General features: G+C 41.9%; 1 long non-coding RNA gene and 1 pseudogene across 2 annotated transcripts in view; one reads left to right on the top strand and one right to left on the bottom strand.

Annotated features, from left to right (window-relative positions):
* The window catches only part of LOC144333696 (uncharacterized), a 298635-nt gene that overhangs the window by 34711 nt on the left and 241893 nt on the right, over positions 1 to 22031 (top strand). The window lies entirely within an intron of this gene.
* LOC106993119 (small integral membrane protein 12-like) lies at positions 7759 to 8100 on the bottom strand (annotated as a pseudogene).

Raw genomic sequence — 22031 nt, 5'->3', positions numbered from 1 at the left:
CCCTTCCCCCAGGTGCTCTGTCCCAGGAAGATGGGAGTTCTATCTATGAGCCCCTGACTGGGGCTGCTGCCTTTCTTTCAGCTATGCCCTGCCTAGGGAGGAGGAATCTAGAGAGGCAGTCTGGCTATAGCGGCTTTGCCGAGCTGCAGTGGGCTTTACCCAATTTGAACTTCCCTGTAGCTTTGTTTACAGCGTGAGGGGAAAACCACCTACTGAAGCCTCAGTAGTGGCAGATGCTTCTCCCCACACCAACCTCCAGCATCTTGGGTCGACTTCAGACTGCTGTGCTGGCAGTGAGAATTTCAAGCCAGTGGATCTTAGCTTGTTGGGCTCCGTGGGGGTGGGACCTGCTGAGTTAGACCACTTGGCTCTCTGGTTTCAGCCCTTTTTCCAGGGGGAGTGAATGGTTCTGTCTTGCTGTGGTTCCAGGTACCCCTGGGTATGAAAAAAAAGTCCTGCAGCTAGCTCAGTATCTCCCCAGATGGCTGCTCAGTTTTGTGCTTGAAACCCAGGGACCTGGTGGTGTAGGCACCCGAGGGAATCTCCTGGTCTGCAGGTTGCAAAGACCACAGGAAAAGTGTAGTTTCTGGGCTGGAATGTACCATTCCTCATGGTACTGTCCCTCAAGGCTTCCCTTGGCTATGGGAGGGAGTTCCCTGACCCCTTGTGCTTCCCGGGTGAGGTGATGTCCTACCCCGATTCGGCTAGCCCTCTCTGGGCTGCATCCACTGTCTAACCAGTCCCAGTGAGATGAGCTGGGTACCTCAGTTGGAAATGCAGAAATCACCCACCTTCTGCGTTGATCTTGCTGAGAGCTGCAGACCGGAGCTGTTCCTAGTCAGCCATCTTGCCAGCCACCTCTTTAATATCTTTAAATCCAAAAAACTTATCTTTCATGACCCTGACATTTTTTAAGATAACAGGCCCATAATTTTTTAGGGTCTCCCTCAGTTTGGGTGTGCAGGTTCTGCAGTTTTGCCAGCATTACCAATGAAGCCATGTTGTGTCATATCACGAGGCATATGATGTTGATATATCTTGCTATTGGTGATGTTAACAGTGACCATTTCATTAGGGTGGTGTCTGCCAGGTTCCTCACCTTAAAGTTGTGATTTTTTTCCCATTATCATTAACAAGTATCTTGTGGGAGATGCCTTGACACTATATAAATATCCAGTGTCTCATTAAACTTTCATCCACTAGTTTAAGCATCCCCTGATAATTCTTGCTTGTAACTTATTACTTTTATGGTGAGTTTCTGATACCATAATTCCTCCTACATTTATTAGTCATTTTATTGTAAGAAAGAGCTCTCCCTTTTTCTCCTATTTATTTATTTATTTATTTATTTATAATACTATGAATTCTTGGATTCTTATTTTATCCTATGGGTTATAATCTGTTATGAATGCTGTTTATTTTGATATTTAAATTGTACAAGATTTGACCAGGGGATAACCTTTCAAGCTGATTCCTGTGTTCTTTTTACATGTCCCCCTGGTGCTTAGAGCCTTTTCTCATTTCCTGTTAGAAAAAGATATTCTGACTAACCTTATGTTTTCCCTGCCCCCGTTCTAAAATCAACCATGTCTCTAAGGAGCTCTGGTTCCTGTTGCTGGAGTATGGTATTTAGAAATCAGGAACTGGGGAAGCAGTGTGCTCATTGCCAGTGAGTACCATGGCTTCTAGGTCTTCTCAGCCTAGAAGAGTGAGGACTGGGGAATATATGTATATACAGGTGTGTGTATATATACATATCTCCCCCCCTCCACATACACATTGTGGTGCATAGAAAAGTGGCTGCCCTTGGCTGGGCGCAGTGGCTCACGCCTGTAATCCCAGCACTTTGGGAGGCTGAGGTAGATGGATCACGAGGTCAGGAGATAGAGACCATCCTGGTAGCCAAACCCCGTCTCCACTAAAAATACGAAAAATTAGCTGGGAGTGGTGGCGGGCGCCTGTAGTCCCGGCTACTTGGGAGGCTGAGGCAGGAGAATGGCGAATGGCATGAACCCGGGAGGTGGAGCTTGCAATGAGCTGAGATTGCACCAGTGCACTCCAGCCGGGGTGACAGAGCGAGACTCCATCTCAAAAAAAAAAAAAAAAAAAAAAAAAAAAAGAAAAAAAGAAAAATGCCTTCATATGTCCTAATCCTGGAACCTGTGAATATATTACCTTACATTCAAAAGGAACTCTGTGGATGAAGTTAAGGATCTTAAGATAATTACCCTGGTTTATCTGGGTGGGCCTGGTATAATCACAGGGTTCTTATGAGAGGGAGGGAAGAATCAAAGAGGAGGGGAACAGATTCTCTTCTGAGGTCCTTGATTTTAGACTTCTGTCCTCCAGAACTGTAAAAGAATAAATTTGTACTGTTTTAAACCACTAAGTTTGTGCTAATTTGTTACAGTACCAATAGGAAACTAATTCCGAAGTAAGAGATATATGTATGTGTATGTATATCTATATCTATATGATATATAGATATTTATATAATACACTCACACCCACACCCACTGGTATCTATTTATCTAGTAAAAACTATGAGTTTCTATTGATACCTAAAATTCCATTTAAACACTGCAAGGATTATTGTAACTTCCCCCCTGTGAGAGGAAAAAAAAAACCACTGAGATTTTTTTCTATTCTTTCACTCTACAATAGCCATCAAGTTTGTGACCAAATGAGTGGGTTTTTTTCCCCACATGCCAAGTAGCAGACACTAGCTAGATGTCCTATAATTCAAATCCGACACTCTCTGCCTGGAGATAGCTTTAGATTCCACAGGTTGAGGGCTCAGTCCCCAAACTGCCCCCTCCTTCAGACACCAGTCGCAAGTCCAGGCCTCTGGAATTTCTGGCTGATCCACTCCAAGTTGAAGTTCCCATGGCCCCGTTTTTAGATATGGTTAATTTGCAGGAGCTGTTCACAAAACTCAGGGAAACTCATTTACCAGTTCATTATAAAGAAGGATTTTTTTTTTTGACAGAGTCTTGCTCTGTTACTCACGCTGGAGTGCAGTGGTGCAATCTCGGCTCACTGCAACCTCTGCCTCCTGGGTTCAAGCGATCCTTGTGCCTCAGCCTCCCTGGTAGCTGGGACGACAAACATGCACCACTGTGCTTGGCTAATTTTTGTATTTTTAGTAGAGACAAGGTTTCATTATGTTGGCCAGGCTGGTCTGGAACTCCTGGCATCAAGTGATCCACCTGCCTTGGCCTCTCAAAGTGGGGATTTACAGGCATGAGCCACTGCACCTGGACACAAAGGGTATTTTAGAGGATACAAATAAATAGCCAGATGGAGATACACAGGGCAAGGTCACGATTAAACTGCAGTAAAATTGTGGATTGAGTGGGCATTGGTGATCTCTAGAACTAGGGACTATAAAGTGGATTGCAGAGTAAAGAGAAACATGAGATTCACAGAGTGCATAACTTAGAAATGAGTAATTACAGCAGCTTGTCCTGGCATAAAGACCTAAAAAGTATTTTTATGTGGATCCTCATGGAAGCCAGTGTGATAGGATACACAGCATCCCTGACAACATCGCTCAAACAAATAGACTTGGTTTCTTATGATTCTCAAGGAAAGCAGTTCTATAATGAGTGAAGATGGTGTGGTCCAGGTTGTCAGGCTTGTTGTTGTAGTAATTTTATGTGCTATTTTTAAATGTATATATTTATTTTCACTTTTTGTTACGGAAAATTTCAAATACATTCGAAACTTGAATGCCCATGTTCCTAATCACCCAGCTTTAACAATTACCAACTGATGGCTAGTCTTGTTTCATCTGTTGCTCCTCCTCTACCTCCAAGTACCTTTTTTTCTTTAATATTTTAGAGCAAATTCTAGATATGATGATGATTTCCCTCTTGAGTACTTCAGCATGTGTCAGGGTCTTTACTCATTTCTTTTTTTTTTTTCTTCAACTTTTAAGTTCCAAGGTACAAGTGCAGGATGTGCAGGTTTGTTACATAGGTATACATGTGCCACGGTGGTTTGCTGCACAGATCAACCCATCACCCAGGTATTAAGCTGAGCATCCATTAGCTATTCTTCCTGATGCTCTCCCTCCCCCTGCCCCACTGATAGGCCCCAGTGTGTGTTGTTCCCCCAATGTGCCCATGTGTTCTCATTGTTCAGCTCCCACTTATAAGTGAGAACATGCAGTGTTTGCTTTTCTGTTCTTGTGTTAGTTTGCTGAGAATAATGGCTCCCAGCTCCATTCATGTCCCTGCAAAGGACATTATCTCATTCCTTTGTATGGCTGCATAGTATTCTGCAGTGTATATGTACCACATAGTATTCCATAGTGTATATGTACCAGTCTATCATTGATGGGCATTTGGGTTGGTTTCATATCTTTGCTATTGTGAATAGTGCTGCAATGAACATACTCATGAATGTATCTTTATATAATAATGGAATGATTTGTATTCCTTTGGGTATATACCCAGTAATGGCATTGCTGGGTCAAATGGTATTTCTGCTTCTGGATCTCTAAGGAATTGCTGTACTGTCTTTTATAATGGTTGAACTAATTTATACTCCCACCAACAGTGTAAAAGCATTCTGTTTTCTCTGCAACCTCACTAGCATCTGTGGTTTCTTGACTTTTTAATAATTGCCATTCTGACTGGCATGAGAGGGTATCTCATTGTGGTTTTGATTAGGTGCTTTACTTTTTTTTGAGATGGAGTTTCGCTCTTGTTACCCAGGCTAGAGTGCAATGGTGCGGTCTTGGCTCACTGCAACCTCCGCCTCCTGGGTTCAAGCGATTCTCCTACCTCATCCTCTCGAGTAGCTGGGATTACAGGTGCCTGCCACCACACTCAGCTAATTTTTCTATTTTTAATACAGACGGGGTTTCATCATGTTGGCCAAGCTGGTCTTGAACTCCTGACCTCAGGTGATCTGTCTACCTCGACCTCTCAAAGTGCTGGAATTACAGGCGTGAGCCACTGTGCCTGGCACCGTGTCTGTCTTATTTGATGTTTCTTCACACCTGGGATGGCCTTATATAGTGCTTTGCACATTGCAGATACTCAGTGAATGTTTGTCCATTAAATGTACTTTATTTATTCCTAACAAGAAGCTTTGGTAATTCTGTGACACTGTTTTATCTAAAATTGCATGTATTTTTTGTTATTTAGACATAGTTACTTAAACATTATGTTTAATTTAAAAAATGTATTAGGCCCCCCAAAGGGCATAAAAGCAGTAATAGTTAAAAACAATATGGTATATACAATGTAAACTTTTTCTGGGGTGAGGGTGAGAATTTATGAACAAGAGAGTGTCCTTGATTGTGAATAGCTGACTGTCTTCTAGATGGTTGCCAGTTGGCTCACTTCCTTCCCACCTCCAGATTTTGAGAGGAACCTTGGGGTCTCTTGTTTGCATGCTTGCATGTATATATTTAATTCCAACACTATGAAGTATGCATATGGCATGGCATACGTTATAAAAGGCAGTAAGCCTCTGCCTCACCCCATTCTGACTTTCCATTTGCATTTTATGTGATTATATCAGCACAGGGTGAATACAGCCTTCTAGCATTCAATATGAACACAGTTCTAGAGACAGTGATGATTCTAGTCTACTGGCGAGGACCTTGTGTTTGTTAGGTAATCATAGATACATAGAATTGAGTGAAAGACTGGCTTTAGAATCAGCCGCTACTGGTTTGGTTTTGACTTTTTAATAATAAATTTTCACATTCAGTTTCTTTGGTTCCAAGATACTGTTCAAGTACCCAAACAATCTTTTCAGTCTTTTGGTCTAGGATTTTGTCCTAATCTAAACTAAAATCTATCCTAAATGATTCTCCTATTGTTCAGCCCTGGAAACCTGGCCCTTACAAGAACCTGTTATTCAGGTTTTTGTTGTTCTGCAGAAGCCATGACATTCTTGCATAAAGATGAGATTATTTATTATATAAGCCATACCCAGGTACATGTTGATAGTCATTAACCCACTTCTTCACAGTAGCGATCTGTTTGACCACAAGAAAAAAAGTCTAGATCATTCTTTTTAATTTTTATTTTAATTTAGCTGGTTTTATTTTGGTCATGTCAAGTGATTGATGTGCAATAGATGTAATCATTTCGTTGAAAAGATGTTAGCCCAGCACAGTGTCAACTGCTCAGCGTCCCACTATTAAACAACAGCATTCTGATTCACTTCCAAACCAGAGACTTCAAGCTTCTGTTAATTAGGAATAGGCAATCCAAAAGCAAAAACCAAGGCAAAAGCAGTGACAAAAGTACTTGACAGATCTTTAAAGTGTCAAAGAATCAGATTATGTTAAACACAACTTACTGTTAAATAAAAGGTAAAACAATAACCACACACATAGAGCAATAATTGAAAAATCATAAATTCTTTGTTTTGCAACTCCTAGCTATAATTGCTCTCTATTGTTATCTCCCTTCAGGAAGATAATTAATCTTGAAATTGTCAATAACTTTAAAATGTATATTTCTTTGAGAAAACTGAATAATAGATTTCAATATTTTTTTAACAGCTATTTTGCAAGTCATTTTTACACTGCCTCTAAAGACAAATTACATCATTATATAAGTATTATTTTACCCACTTTGACGAGATACATACTGAAAGATGGTTTATGTAGTAAGTCTGGAGTAATTCAATTTAATTTTTTTGGCAAACTAGTGAAGGGAGCCAGGTAGATTTTTTTTTTTTTTTTTTGAGACAGAGTCTCCCTCTGTCATCCAGGCTGGAGTGCAATGGTGCCATCATGGCTCCCTGCTGCCTTGACCTCCCAAGGGCTCAGGTGATACTCCCACCTCAGTCTCTCTAGTAGCTGGGACTACATAGGCATGTGCCACCACACTTGCCTATTCTTGCATTTTTTTTTTTTTTTTTGAGACAGAGTTTCACTCTTGTTGCTGAGGCTGGAGTGCAATGGCACAATCTTGGCTCACTGCAACCTCCACCTCCTAGGTTCAAGCAATTCTTCTGTCTCATCCTCCCTAGTAGCTGGGATTACAGGCGCCTGCCACCACACCCAGCTAATTTCTTTTTATATATATTTTTAGTAGACGGGGTTTCACTACCTACATTGGCCAGGCTGGTCTCGAACTCCTGACCTCAGGCGATCCACCCGCCTCGGCCTCTCAAAGTGCTGGGATTACAGGCCTGAGCCCCTGCGCCCGGCCTATTCTTGTATTTTTTCTAGAGATGTGGTCTGTCTCCCTGTGTTGCCCAGGCTGGCCTCAAACTCCTGGGCTTGAGCAATCCTCCCTCCTCAACTGTCTCAAGTGTTAGGATTACAGGCATGAGCCACCATGCCTGGTCAGATGGATTTTTGAACTCTTCCCATTGCAAACTGAAAATAGACAAGTAACTATCCCTTCTCAAGGCAACACCCACATCCCATCCATTCTCCCTTGAGGCCAAACTGCTTTCCCACGGAGACTGACAGCCAGTGTGCATTTCATAACACTTTTCCCCACAGTGCACCCATAGGCTTGGAAGCCTGAACATTTGTGGCCACTATACAACAGATGCAGTTTTCAGCCAGAACCCTCTAGGGCCTTCCTTTTCCCTGGCTCTCAGCTGCTGCTGGCTCTGCCTGCCATCAAGGAGCAGCCAGTGTGTGTGTGGCTGTGAGGTGTGGGAGGGGCCAGGGTGAGCAACAAAGCAGATCAGAGGTGAATTCTGGGGCTGGGTGGACACAGTGGCAGGACCAGTCGTGGCCCACAGTAAGACCAAAGGGCCTTGTGTCCTCCATTAATTCTTTTCTGGGTGATTTCTGCTAAGGACACCTTCAGGGAAAATTCCAGCTTGCCCTTAAGGCTCATCACCTGAGTGTGCTCCTTGCCAAGCAACTCACCGAGTTTGTGATCCTCCCAGTGCTCTGAGATGCTCTTCTTCTCCTCCACAGGCCTGGGATCCTTTTCCCTGATGAACTGTTCCAGGTGGCATCCCATCCATAGCCCTAACTATGAAGGCCACAGGAAATGTGACATAGCGAGCATAGGTATGCATCACAGTTCAAAGTACAGGGCATGTGACATTTGCGGCCCAGTCTGGCCTGCTCTCCCTGGCTCTCCTAGAGCACATCACAGACATTGCTGCTCCCAGACCCTAGTTTTTCTTTTATTCATTGCTTTTTTATTAGGATTTGGCTGCAAAATTGTTGCATCCTGTCCAGACTATATTCTACACATGAAATGTCCAGAGGAATTGAGAGGTCCATTCTTGAAGCATTCCCAGAAGAATGAGAAATGTCCTACAAGTCAGAATTCTCTTCCAGCCTCTTCCTGACTCTTATTGACCAAAGTACATTCCAAGGCAGCTCCTAAACAGACCACTGCCCAGGAGAATGGCTTATTCTTAGCCAATCAGTCTAGTTCCTGAAGCTGAAGTTGAGATCAATGTCCTTGGAGGCATGTGGGCTGCATGGGGAAGAGGCAGACACCAGAACTGGGTTTTATTAGGAAGAATGAAGAGGAGATAGATGCTGGGTATGGAATCAACAATGTCCAATTCAGTGAGAATGGAAGGAGGCAGGAAGGTTTGAAAAATATTAAGGGGATAAATGTGTGGGGAAGTGTTGTGGGGAATATGGGAAGAGATTTGGACTTGGCAACTGGTTGGGTATTTGATGAAATAAGAAACCAGACAAAACAGGTGTAGTGCTGGGGAGGTGATAAGTTCAGTTTTGAATGAGCTGAATCTGAGATGCCAATGGGATATCCAAATAGTAGTTTGATGTTCTCAAGAACAAGCATTGGCCTGAAGGTACGTCTGAGAGTCCAAGAGGCATCAGCATGTAGAGAGAATTGAAGCCATTGAGTGGATGACTCAGAGAATAAAGAGAATGAAACAAAAACAAACAAAAACAAAACTAGAAGAATTTTGGAACCCCTCAGAAAGAAGATGAGAGTAGGTGAGAAAGTATTGTGGGAAAGGTGGGAGGAAAAGTCTGGAATGTTCGTTATCAGAGAAACTGAGGGATGAGAGCATTTCATGAAAGTAATGATGGTTACATTGTCAAAGGCTGCAAGAAATATTTGGATTTAAAAGTATCCATTGGATTTAGTGGCAAGAAGGTTCTTAAGACCTTGGCAATAACACTTTTGATGGACTTCTGGAGACAGAGCCTGACTCTGCTGGAGTGAGATGGAAAATGAGAAAATGGAGAAGGTGTGTGTAATCACCTATTTTAAAAGGCAAAAATAATTTTTTTGAAAAAACCAGGAGAGACTTTAGCATGTTTAAATGCTAAACAGCCATTCTGATTCAAGATGGGTGGCTACTCAGTACACACTTTAATCTCTGCTCCTTTCAAAATGCTGTGCGGTTAAAGAGCAAGATCTGCAGCAGCACTGGGAAACGTTCACATTGCCGTCCGCAAACAGGAAACAGTGAGGGATTTCTGGGAGACACAAAGCATGGGATTCGATCTTTGGCAAAAGCAAAGATCCTAAAAAGCAATATAGTAGAGGAAGAGACTATTGGAACATTGAGGTTTTTTGAAAGAACCTTGAAAAAATCCTCAAGACTACAGTCATTAGTAGCTGTGTGGGGGAAGAAGCAGTGGAGAAGAGTAGATTATGGGGCAGAGGGCCGGGTCATTAGTTCCAAGACGGCTGGAATAGGGTCAGGCCCAGAGAGTGCCCAAATGAGTGTTCCTCTTCTAGGCTATAGCTAGAGACAGCCTTGCTCTTAATGACCAGAAAGTGGGGAGGGCCTCCTTTGGGAGACGGAATGTCATAGTATAATCTTGGAGAGAGATAGTTCAGGTTCTAGCCACCAAAATGGACACAGAGTCTCACATTCTGAAAGCAAGTTCCCCAAGAAGCGTGAAAGGTGATTTTCCTGGCTGCACTTCGCTGTCCACTCACCATGGCCAGTGCTCTGCCCTCAGCCGTATATTCACACTGCAAAGGACACAGTGACTTTAGAACACTAGCTAGAAACACTTCTCATTTATAAACTTGAATAGATAACTAAAAGTCATCAGACATTAGCATGAAGAAGAAGAACAAAGAAGAATAATTAGTAAATAGTTACTGAGAAAACGGATAATTTAGAAAATTAGATAACTTAAATTTTCAGTATTTCTAGAAATGATTGAGATTATGTTGCACTCACAAAGCATTTCTAGGCTACTCTGGGCCAAGTGCTGGTGGCTCACGCTTGTAATCACAGCATTTTGGGAGGCCGGGGCAGGCGGATGATATAAGGATCACTTAAGATCAGGAGTTCGTCTCTACTAAAAAAAAAAATACAAAAAAAAAAAAAAAAAATCAGGAGTTTGAGACCAGCCTGGCCAATATGATGAAACCCCATCTCTACTAAAAATACAAAAATTAGCTGGGTGTTGCACACCTGTAGTCCTAGCTACTCAGGAGGCTGAGGCAGGAGAATTGCTTGAACCCGGGAGGTGGAGGCTGCAGTGAGCAGAGATCACGCCACTGCACTCCAGCTGGGCAACAGAGTGAGACTGTCTCAAAGGAAAAAAACAAAACAAAACAAAAAGAACAAGTTACCAAAACAGTATGAAAATAAGTTTATAAGTAGACTGGACGTGGAGGAAAATTATTTTATAAGCTGAAATATGGTGCCAATGAATTTCCCAGAACTTACTGCAGAAAGACAAATAGTTGAAATTATGGAAGAAAAGTTAGAAGACAATTTATTATTTCATTTGATAAGTACTTTGAATGCCTACTAGGTGCCCTCTTGGTGGCCTCATAGAGTCTATAATTTAGTGAGGAGTAAGGCAATAAACCAAACGTTACAACAATGAGTATATAAATTGGAATTGTGATAATTTGCTATGAAGAACAAGAACAAAGAGTCATAATATTAATAATAGCTGAAATTTACATAACTTAGAAACTGTGCCAAGAACAGTTGAAAGTGCAAACTTTGTTTATTTAATTTTTTAAATTAAAAAATTTTTTTTTTTTTTTGGATGGAGTCTTGTTCTGTCACCAAGCTGGAGTGTAGTGGGTGCAGTGGCACGATCTCGGCTCACTGCAACCTCCACCTCCCGGGTTCAAGCGATTCTCCTGCCTTAGCCTCCTGAGTAGCTGGGACTACAGGCACGTGCCGCCACGCTCAGCTGATTTTTGTATTTTTAGTAGAGACAGGGTTTCACCATGTTTGCCAGGATGGTCTTGATCTCTTGACCTCGTGATCCACCTGCCTTGGCCCCCCAAAGTGCTGGGATTACAGGCGTGAGCCACCGCTCCTGGACTTTGCTTTGTCACCCAGGCTAGAGTGCAGTGGTGTGATCTCAGCTCACTGCAGCCTCGACTTCCAGGCTCAAGCCATCCTTCCACTTCAGCCTCCCCAAGTAGTTGGGACTACAGGCATGCACCACCACACCCGGCAAATTTGTAATTTTTGTAGAGATGGGGTTTTGCTGTGTTGCCCAGGCTGGTCTCAAACTCCTGAACTCAGGCAATCCACCTGCCTTGTCCTTCCAAAGTGCTCAAATTATAAGCATCAGCCACCACACCCAGCCTGTATTTGTTTATTTAATCTTTAACATAATCCTATGTCAGTCAGGGAGTAAATATTTTAGACTTTATAGGAAATATACAATCTCTGTCACATATTTCTTTTTTCAATTCTATAAATGTATTATTATTTTAAATTAAAAAAATTGAAAAAATTTTTGGTAGAATCAGAGTCTCCCTATTTTGCCTATAAATGTATTATGATGTCAGGAACTTTGAAGGATCTGAGATTTTACCCTAGTTATATCCTAATAAGTTAGATAGAAGCTGACAGAAGACATGAGACTTCTGGGTCAGAGACAAAGGACTTTATTACTGAAGACATAATGGGTGGCATAGATCTCATGGACTTCAGGTTTTCAGGTGTGCATACAGTGGGTCTGTGTTACAGCTGAGGAGTACTGAGATCAGGGAACCCAATCTTATGGTGGGCTGAAGCACACCCACTCTTTCTTAGAGGGAGATATTATCATTGTTACACTTGACAGTAAACGAGGCTGCTCTTTACTGCAGAGGGAAGCACTCTCTTTTCCAAGGCTGTTCTCTATATAAATATCTTTGAAAAAGTAGTTCGTGACAAAGATGTACAGAAATGAGATAAATCCATGGTGAATTGTCTCCTATCAGAAAGCCAAGGCATAGAGAGGTTGAGGCTTGTCTGAGGCCCCAGAACTAAGTAGATGCAGAGCCAGGATTCAATCCCACGCTGTCTATGTAAGACATACTCTTAACCAAGGGTTGGTACACCATGACCTTCCAGCCTAATGTGGACCTGTTTTGCATAGCTGGTGAGCCAAGAATAGTTTTTACATTTATAAAGCGTTGTAAAAAACAAAGAATATGTGATAGAGATTGTTTATGTCCTATAAAGTCTAAAATATTTACTATCTGGCTGACACTTTACAAAAAAATGTTTGCCCACCCATACTCCTAGCCAGTGCACCTGACTGCCTTTTAGGATGTTTACTAGGGTGTGCATGGGGGGCTAGCATAGTTCTAGGTAATGGTAGTAGGGAAGACATGAATTAAAAATTGAATCAGAGGCCAGGCACAGTGGCTCATGCCTGTAATCCCAGCACTCTGGGTGGCCGAGGTGGACAGATCACCTGAAGTCAGGATTAAGAGCAGCCTGGCCAACATGGGGAAGCCCTGTCTGTACTGAAAATAGAAAAATTAGCCGGGCATAGTGGCAGGCGCTTGTAATCCCAGCTACTTGGGAGGCTGAGGCAGGAGAATCGCTGGAACCAGGGGAGCAGAGGTTGCAATGAGCCAAGACTGCGCTACTGCACTCCAGCCTGGGTGACAGAGTGAGACTCCATCTCAAAATAAACAAAAAGTGAAAAAAATAAAAATAAAGATTGAATCAGGCCCTGAAAGGTGAGTAAGAGTTGAATGAAGAAAAGAGGGAAGCTGGTTCCATGAAGAAAAAAATTTCCCTGAGTGGAGAGATACTTGGGTTTTTAGACAAACTACCACCCACACTGTGTGAATGTGCACCGTCCCCTAAGCCCAGCGTGGGTGGTGGTTGTCGTCACTGAGTGCTGTGCACTGAGCCAGTATGTGGGAGTCGGGACAAAGAGATACCGGACAAAGTCTTCTGAGAAGACGTGGCTAAAATGTGGCCACTTAACCGCTGGTCTACACAGCTCTCAGACCAGAACCCTAGGAGTCATCCTTGATTCCTTTCTTTTCCTTACCCTACTTCTAATTTATCTGGCACTACCTCCAAAATATAGACTGAATCCAACTGCTAGTAATCTTCATCACCACCCCTGCATTCCAGCCACAATTAGAACAGCTTCCTAAGCAGATCTAACTGCATTCACTGTTGCTGCTTTCTATTTTCCATGCAGCAACCAGAGTTTTACTTTTAGAACTCAAGTCAGATAATGTTATTCTCCTGCCTCAATCCTCTGCTGACTTCTCCACACTTTTAAAATAAAATTCAAACTCCTTCCTATGGCTCTGTCCACCTTTTCAGCTGCATTTCTTATTCTTTCTATCTATGTTCACCTTGGTTTCTCAAGTCAATCTCTTCAGAGATACCTTCTCTGACTAACCTCCCTAAAATTAACTCATCCCTGCAATTATATAACCCTGGACCCTGCTTTATTTTCTCCATGACACTTATCCCTTCTTAAAAGTTATATTTATTGATTTATTTGCTTAAAAACACAATATACGTCTTTCTCAATGAGAAAGACTAGAATATACTTATTAGAATGAAGGATTCCTGAATGCAGGGATTTAGTCTTTTTTAGCACTGTATTCTCTGTGCTTGGGGTGCTTGGGAAAGTGTCTGCTACATAAGTGGAAGGTTAATGCATATTTATTGAAAGAATAAACACATCTTTTAATTAATTTGTGAGCTTCTTATGAAAACGCACCAAGTGTCTCCTATGATTTAATAAAATTTTAACAGTGAAGAAGATAAGCTGATCCTATTGATGACAGAGTTTGGCAAGAACCACCTGCCTTTTCTGGTTTTAACATTGAGGGTCTATGAAATAAGTAGACAAGGAGGAAGACATAGATAGATGTGTAGGCCACATAACATGGGGTGCCACCAAGCAAATCCAACCTTGTTTTTGTGACTGTCATGTTTGCAGCCTGCCTTTAGTCATGGCCACTGCGTAACTCCCTTGGGGTGGATAGTCTACTGCTAGGTGGAATGTTGGAATGCAACCTGGTGGAATGGACCACACTTTCCTTACCAGTAGAGTCGATAATATGCTGCTGACACCAAGTCAGCCAGATACTTCCCATTGGCTCAGGGGCTGAGAAGGACATCCTACAATTACCTGTGAGCTTGGTAAGGATAGTGAAATGGTTTACATGGAATTTGAAACATTATTTCCAGGCCTCTAAGTGACTACAAAAATAACCAGTAGGGGATTTCAAAACTGTCTGACAGAGCATCAGTTAATCTTGCATTTTAGTTTAAGAACTTCTTTGATACAATCAAGAGATGGCCTAAAAATATGGGCTGTGTTTTTGCATACCATGTATTCCACCTACCATATCATCCTGGCAACGTCTACTGACAGACCCTGCTCCTCCTTCTCCCCATCCCAAGCGTTAAGAGTAGTGACTAATTCTTTTCTGTTTTAGAAAGCTAAACTGTTTCTATAAAGGGTTAGATAACAAATATTTTAGGTTTTCTGGGCCATATGGTCTCTGCCACAACTTCTCAACTCTGCCGTTGTAGTGCAAAAGCAGCCGGAGACAATACCTATTTAAATGAATGATCATGACTGTGTTCCAATAAAACTTTTTTTTTGTTTTTTTTTGTTTTTTTTTGAGTGAGGGTCTCACTCTGTCACACAGGTTGGAGTGCAGTGGCACAATCTCGGCTCACTGCAATCTCCACCTCCCCAGTAGCTGGGACTACAGGCACGTGCCACCACGCCTGCATAATTTTTGTATATTTTGTAGAAACGGGGTTTCACCTTGTTGGCCAGGCTGGTCTTGAACTCCAGACCTCAGGTGATCTGCCTGCCTCTGCCTCCTAAAGTGCTGGGATTACAGGTGTGAGCCAGTACACCTGACCCCAATAAAATTTATTTACAAAAGCAAGTGGATTTGGCCAAAGGGCCATAGTTGGCTGATGTGATTTAGACTATCACATAAACACAACTGGGAGATTAGAACAGTGGGCCTGTCAGTCATTTGCTCTGATTCGTACTCCATTGTGGATGAGTCACTATCTATTGATTTAATACGGTACATCTTTTAGGAGACTCAGTAAGGTATTAGCAAGCAACCTTCTTCTCTCAAAGATTTGGTCACTGTGTGCTCTATTTCAAGATACTGTTACTTTTTCCAAGTAAACAACTTTTGCTTGCTATCAAAATTTTACTCTTGGTAAACCAAACACCCTTCTATAAAGATGGAAAAATTACGTTAGAACCCCAGAAGAATATATAATCCTATCCCTTATATAATTCATCTTTTAATTCTCAGAGCGCCTTATTCAAACCCTTAAGGAGTCCTTGTTTCTATTCATATAAAATTAAACCAGAAACTGAGATCTTTATCAAGTTATGGATCATATAAGAAATCACAGCTATAATCTGATTTCTTCAGTCCAGCTTGAGTTTTAGGTGTACTCATTTCCGATTATCTATTATTATAGGACTGAATTTGGGACGTGTCCAAAACAAGGTGACTTACGTGTTTAGAATGACTGATCTCTACTGTATCTGAAGAACAGTGGCCTCATGAAGCTGTTCTGTCATTGTATATTTTAAAAATATATATAAAGTATATATATTTATATATAAATAAATATATACTTTGTATATATATTATATACAATATATCAAATCTATTATATATACTATATATTGTATATATAAAATATGTAGTATACATTGTATACTATGTATATGTTGTATACATAGTATACTATATATGTGTATATAGTATATATTGTATACTATATATTTGAGTATATATATTGTATATATTACACACACACACACACACACACACACACACACACACTAGCACCAACTAAAGACCAGGACACGGTCAGAGAAGGCACTGGTAGAGTGGATATTTCCCATTGGCTTAGGGACCGAGAAGGACATCCCACAATTGACTGTTGAATAGACTTTGGATTCAGCTAGAAGAGTATAAGATAGGAGAAGCTATTGTGTAGCAGTTCCTTCAGTCTGGTATACATTTACAGAGCATCTACCGTGCACTAACCATTATGCTAGGCACTGGTCAGGGAAGGGGGAATGATGCAATTGTAATTAAGACAGAAAAATTCTCACTTGTTGAATTAGTAGACATAGGCTATATGTGCATAAATGAGCAATATTAATTGTTTTTAGTTCTAGGAATGAAAATGGCTTCCCACCGTTGCTAGCCCTGGGAGACTAACCATTCCTTATTGGTTTTGCTGCTCACATCTTTGTAAACAATCCCTTTTTGAATTGTCCTGTTGGATTCCCAACTGACATAGATGATAATGACCTTGTCATGTTTGAGGAAGAGCAAGAAGACCAAGGTGATTAGAGAGTCATGACTAGTGGGTAGTAGTCACTTCGCATTCTCTAATCACCTTTGCCTTCTTGCTCTTCCTCAAACATGCCAAGGTCATGTAGTAGGAGGTGCAGTTGAAAAGGACTTGGGCAGTTCCTGGGGGCTTTGAAGTTTGTGCTGAGTTTGGGCTGTGTTGTTTGCAAAATGGAAAAGCATTGGTTGGTTTTAAGCAGGGGAAACATGATCTGAATTATGCATCAAGAAGGTCATTCTGGCTCTTTTGTGTAAAGAGGCTATTGGAGCAGGTGTATAGGAGTGAAAGCTGTTAGGAAGACTTGTAGTGGTTCTGAGGTGATGGTGCTGTGGGTGAGGGGGGTTGTAAAGGAGGTAATGAACAGTGATTGGATTAGGATAACATTTGAAATTAGTGCCAATTTTGAGGAACAACTTGGATTTTCTGTTGCACTTATATGGGCATGAGGGAAAGAGAGGGTTCAAAGAAGACTCTTAGGTTTTAGGCCAGAGTAACTCTGAATAGTGGGACTGTTAATCAAGGTGGCAGAAGGCTAGGGGTGAAGATCAGGTAGGATATTTACAAGCCATGTTTTGGGCATATTTGAACAAATTCGAGTTGTCTATTAGGCATCCAAGTAGATATGCTAATTAGGCAATTAGTTTAAAGACCATCTGTCAAATGTGAAATTTGAGTTTGAATTTCAATGCTACTCTTTTCTAGCTGTTTATTGTTATCTTCTCCCCCTGGTTTTCTTGTTTGCCCTGGATGTCGACATCCAATGATAGAATGGAAAACAGACTTTCAAAGTAGCAGGTTGAAGATTTAAAAACTCAGCTGGGGCTGTATGAAAGGGGTAGGGAGAACGCAGATGTGTATGGACACTAGAGGAAGTGGAGCCAGATCCCACTGCTGCAGAAGGGGAGACTGAGAGCAATGTTTCTACTCCCATGAAAGCCACACAAGTCACTGAGGGCCCAGATAACTCAAAAGCAGACAGAACACAAAGTTTTGAGGAACAGGACATGGTTTGGGCAATATCAATCCTCACATAGACTTTATGAAATGATTTATAGTAATTATAATAATCATCAACATTATAATTGATAGCTTTCATTGGTTGCGGATGATGTCCCAAGCACATTTCTTTTTTTTTTGAGATGGAGTCTCACTCTGTTGCCCAGGCCAGAGTGCAGGGGCGTGATCTCGGCTCACTGTAAGCTCTGCCTCTTGGGTTCACCCATTCTCCTGCCTCAGCCTCCCGAGTAGCTGGGACTACAGGCATCTGCCATGCCTGGCTAATTTTTTTTGTATTTTTAGTATTTTTAGTAGAGACAGGGTATTATACAGGATGGTCTCGATCTCCTGACCTCATGATCTACCCACCTCAGCCTCCCAAAGTGCTGGGATTACAGGCGTGGGCCACCGTGCCCGGCCCCAAGCACATTTCTAAATGCTTCACATGCATTAGCTCACATAATTCTTAAAGCAAAAGAGAAGTAGTTACTATTAGTAGTTACTATTAGTAGCTCCAGTTACAGAGGAGGAAACTGAGGTGCAGTTAAATAAATTGCTGACATTTCACACAGTGAGAAAAGTGGAGTGGGGTCTGGAACCTGAGCAATCTGATTGCAGACCTCATTTGACCACTATGCTAAGAATCTTTCAAGAAGGATAATTTCTAGTTGGGAGACTAAAAATAAACACTGATTGAGAGATGACTAATCAATGGTGAGACCAACAGTGTCTGTTCTGTCAGTGAATCCTCCTTCCCTTTTCCTTCATTCCCACTGCTCTGGTTTTGGCACCATGATGAGAACCTAAGTTTTTAAACTGCACCTTCCAACATCATTTTAAGTGGCTGTGAACCACAGCAGTAGAAAGTATGCCTATACCTGAGGGCTGCTAGCTCACCTCTTCATTCTAACTGGCTTCATAGCAGGTATGATCTCAATGAAGTTAACATCAGGGGCTGGAGGCCGGATGGCCCTCAGGGGCCGACTGTAGGTCTCTTGACCTCTGGGAACAGCAGTGAAAGAGTCCTGCATGACTCATCGCCCCAGGCAGTGGGGTTCTGGAAGAGAGCTACCACACAGCTCATGTCCAGTCTGTTAGAGGACCACCCAAGTGGAAAGGGGACAATTTGGGTCTCTCGCTTGCCTACTGCACAAGTGTAACAGTCATTTTTGTTTAGTGTGCGAACAGAATATTTAATGCATTCCAGCCAAGAATTTGCGTCCTGATACCCTGTTTCAATTGCTATAGTTTGTTTTAAATCTTTCACCTCTACAACAGCTACTTTGGTTTTATCATTGGGTATATAACAAGAGAACTTAGGAGAGGGAGAAGGGGTGCAGGAGGTGGGGAAGCAATGAAGCACATTTCAAAGGATCCTATGGAGTCCTTCCCTGAGACTTCTGCTCTGATACCATAGAATAGGCTTAATGAAGGGGAAGACGTCTGGGGAGCAGAGATGGTCATCTGTACTGGATTACATTGGTTCAGCTGACAATTGGGAGGGGTAACTCCTTTAGTGAAATGAATATATGGTTTCAAGAAACTCCAAGTACTAGTTGGGGCAGTCCATCCTTGCTCTTTAGTATTTCATAGAGCATTGGACCAACTTTGGCAGAAAAGCTCTGCTCGAGGAGGACAAGATTTCCAGTTCATACTGGAATCTTTGTCAAACTATTCCCAGACTAACTTATCCCAGTTAACAGATTTCTAGTCTGAGGAGAGCTAGGAAGGACAAAGATACTTTTCTGAAGTGGAGAGTTTCCTCTGGCTTGGCAAATCTCCACAGGGCATCACAAGGCAAGCATCAGAAGTAATAGTTTGGGGTGAACTCGACCTAGGTGCATTAATAATGAGAGAACTAACAATAGAAGGGGAAAAGAAAGGGATGCAACATAAGAGGATCAAACCCATTTTAGCTTTAGCTTGGTTGGAGTTGGTGCTGGAATAGCTGTCTATGATTCTGAAGGAGGTGGTGCTCTTTTGACCCGGGTGTGATGAGTCCATCCTCTTTCTGCTGTTTGAACTGTGGCCTCGGTGTTTAGAAACACTAGGTAGGGTCCTTCCCAAGCTGGTTTGAGTTTTCCTTCTCTCCAACTTTTGATGAGGATGTGGTCCCCAGGCTGATGTTGGTGTACTGGAAACTCCAGGGGTGGCGCCTACGCTAAAAAAACCTTTAGTTCTGAGGGAAGAGAAAGTGGAAGATAAACCAAGTGTATAATTTCTGAGAAACTGATCTTTTGTTTCAAATGTCGGAAGATCAGTAGTAGAATGTAGATAAGGCAATTCATAAAGGTTAACAACCAGCGGGTCTTAATTTCTCCTTACCACTAGAGTGCTCAGTAATTGTACAAGTTTGTTGTTTTTCTTGTTATTAGTTTGTTTCTGTTTTTGTTGTTGTTTTGTTCTTTTTCCCATTTGGGTTACATCAACTCTATCTGACTTGATCACATCTGAAGGAAAGTTCCAAATTATGGGGAACAAGGCCTTCGAAGTGCCTAAATTTCCACATACAAAAAAGGTGGTGTGGTGTTGGGAGAAAAATGGCTGGCAAAAGGTGGTGCTGGGAGGCGGTGGAAAGGGAAGGTTTTTTATTTTGACTATTTAAGGGGTTTTATTTATATAACAAGGCCACCTTTTAGCTAGGCAGGCTAAACTGGAACAGCAATGGCTGTCACCCCACACTGCAGTTCCATAGCTAAGGATTCTGCCTTCTTTTTTCCACCATGACAGCCTGGTTTTTCCTAAATCAAGTCCTTTCTGGTTTGATACTTGGTACTTCTGAAATAGCAGCAATTTGTTCTAGCTGAAATATGGTAATGAAATATAAAAAGATTTTTTTTTTCTTTTTGAGATGGAGTTTCGCTCTTGTTGCCCAAGCTGGAGTGCAATGGTGCGATGTCGGCTCACTGCAACCTCTGCCTCCTGGGTTCAAGAGATTCTCCTACCTCAGCCTCCCAAGTAACTGGGGTTACAGGCACATGCCACCATGCCCTGCTAATTTTTTGTATTTTTAGTAGAGATGGGCTTTCACCATGTTGGCCAAGCTGGTCCTGAACTCCTGACCTCAGGTGATCTGCCCACCTCAGCCTCCCAAAGTGCTGGGATTACAGGAATGAGCCACTGCACCCGGCCTTAAAAGGATTTTTTAAAAGGTGCTCAGTGGTTAAAAGTCAGCTTAATTAAAAGATAACTTTCAACATGTGTGTATATGTGCATGTGTATGTGTGTTTGTATTTAAAAGGCCTTCAAGTTTTTATTTTGCTCCTAGGACCTCGTTCCTTTTTTGAGCGAAAGTTTTCTTCTTTTCAGTTGACTGAATTCTGTTTTCTAAATTTACTGGTGCTGTCTCTCCTTTCTCTTGCACCCTCTGCTGCCTGAGGGACTTCAAATAGTTTATAATAGCCTGGGATTTTTTTTGTTTTTTTTTTTTTCCCATTTTTTTAATTTTAATTTTTTTAAATTATACTTTAAGTTCCAGGGTACATGTGCATAACGTGCAGGTTTGTTACATATGTATACTTGTGCCGTGTTGGTGTGCTGCACCCATCAACTCGTCAGCACCCATCAACTCGTCATTTACATCAGGTGTAACTCACAGTGCAATCCCTCCCCCCTCCCTCCTCCCCATAATAGGCCCTGGTGTGTGATGTTCCCCTTCCCGAGTCCAACTGATCTCATTATTCAGTTCCCACCTATGAGTGAGAACATGCGGTGTTTGGTTTTCTGTTCTTGCGATAGTTTGCTGAGAATGATGGTTTCCAGCGGCATCCATGTCCCTACAAAGGACACAAACTCATCCTTTTTTATGGCTGCATAGTATTCCATGGTGTATATGTGCCACATTTGCTTAATCCAGTCTGTCACTGATGGACATTTGGGTTGATTCCAAGTCTTTGCTATTGTGAATAGTGCCGCAATAAACATACGTGTGCATGTGTCTTTATAGCAGCATGATTTATAATCCTTTGGGTATATACCCAGTAATGGGATGGCTGAGTCATATGGTACTTCTAGTTCTAGATCCTTGAGGAATCGCCATACTGTTTTCCATAATGGTTGAACTAGTTTACAATCCCACCAACAGTGTAAAAGTGTTCCTATTCCTTCACATCCTCTCCAGCACCTGTTGTTTCCTGACTTTTTAATGATCGCCATTCTAACTGGTGTGAGATGGTATCTCATTGTGGTTTTGATTTGCATTTCTCTGATGGCCAGTGATGACAAGCATTTTTTCATGTGTCTGTTGAATAGCCTGGGGTTTCTTAAAGAAGATGGAGAAGGTGCCAGACTCCCTTTGGGAGAGACCTGTTTTCCCTTATGGAACCCTGGGAGTGTAAGCAGACAAGTTCATCTCAGCTCTTAAATTGCTTCCTTTCGTGTTGTGTTACCTGATTTATTAACTAGAATAGTTATCGCAACAGAGGCTACTCTTGGGTTTCTAAGGAAGAGCGTAGTTTAGACACTTAGAAATGCCTTTGTTTAAAAAGAATTTTTTAAAGTGCACT

Source organism: Macaca mulatta, chromosome 13, assembly GCF_049350105.2.
Source record: "Macaca mulatta isolate MMU2019108-1 chromosome 13, T2T-MMU8v2.0, whole genome shotgun sequence".
NCBI lineage: Eukaryota > Metazoa > Chordata > Mammalia > Primates > Cercopithecidae > Macaca > Macaca mulatta.
Note: the sequence above shows the minus strand (reverse complement) of the source record. Positions and strands in the feature narration are given on the sequence as shown.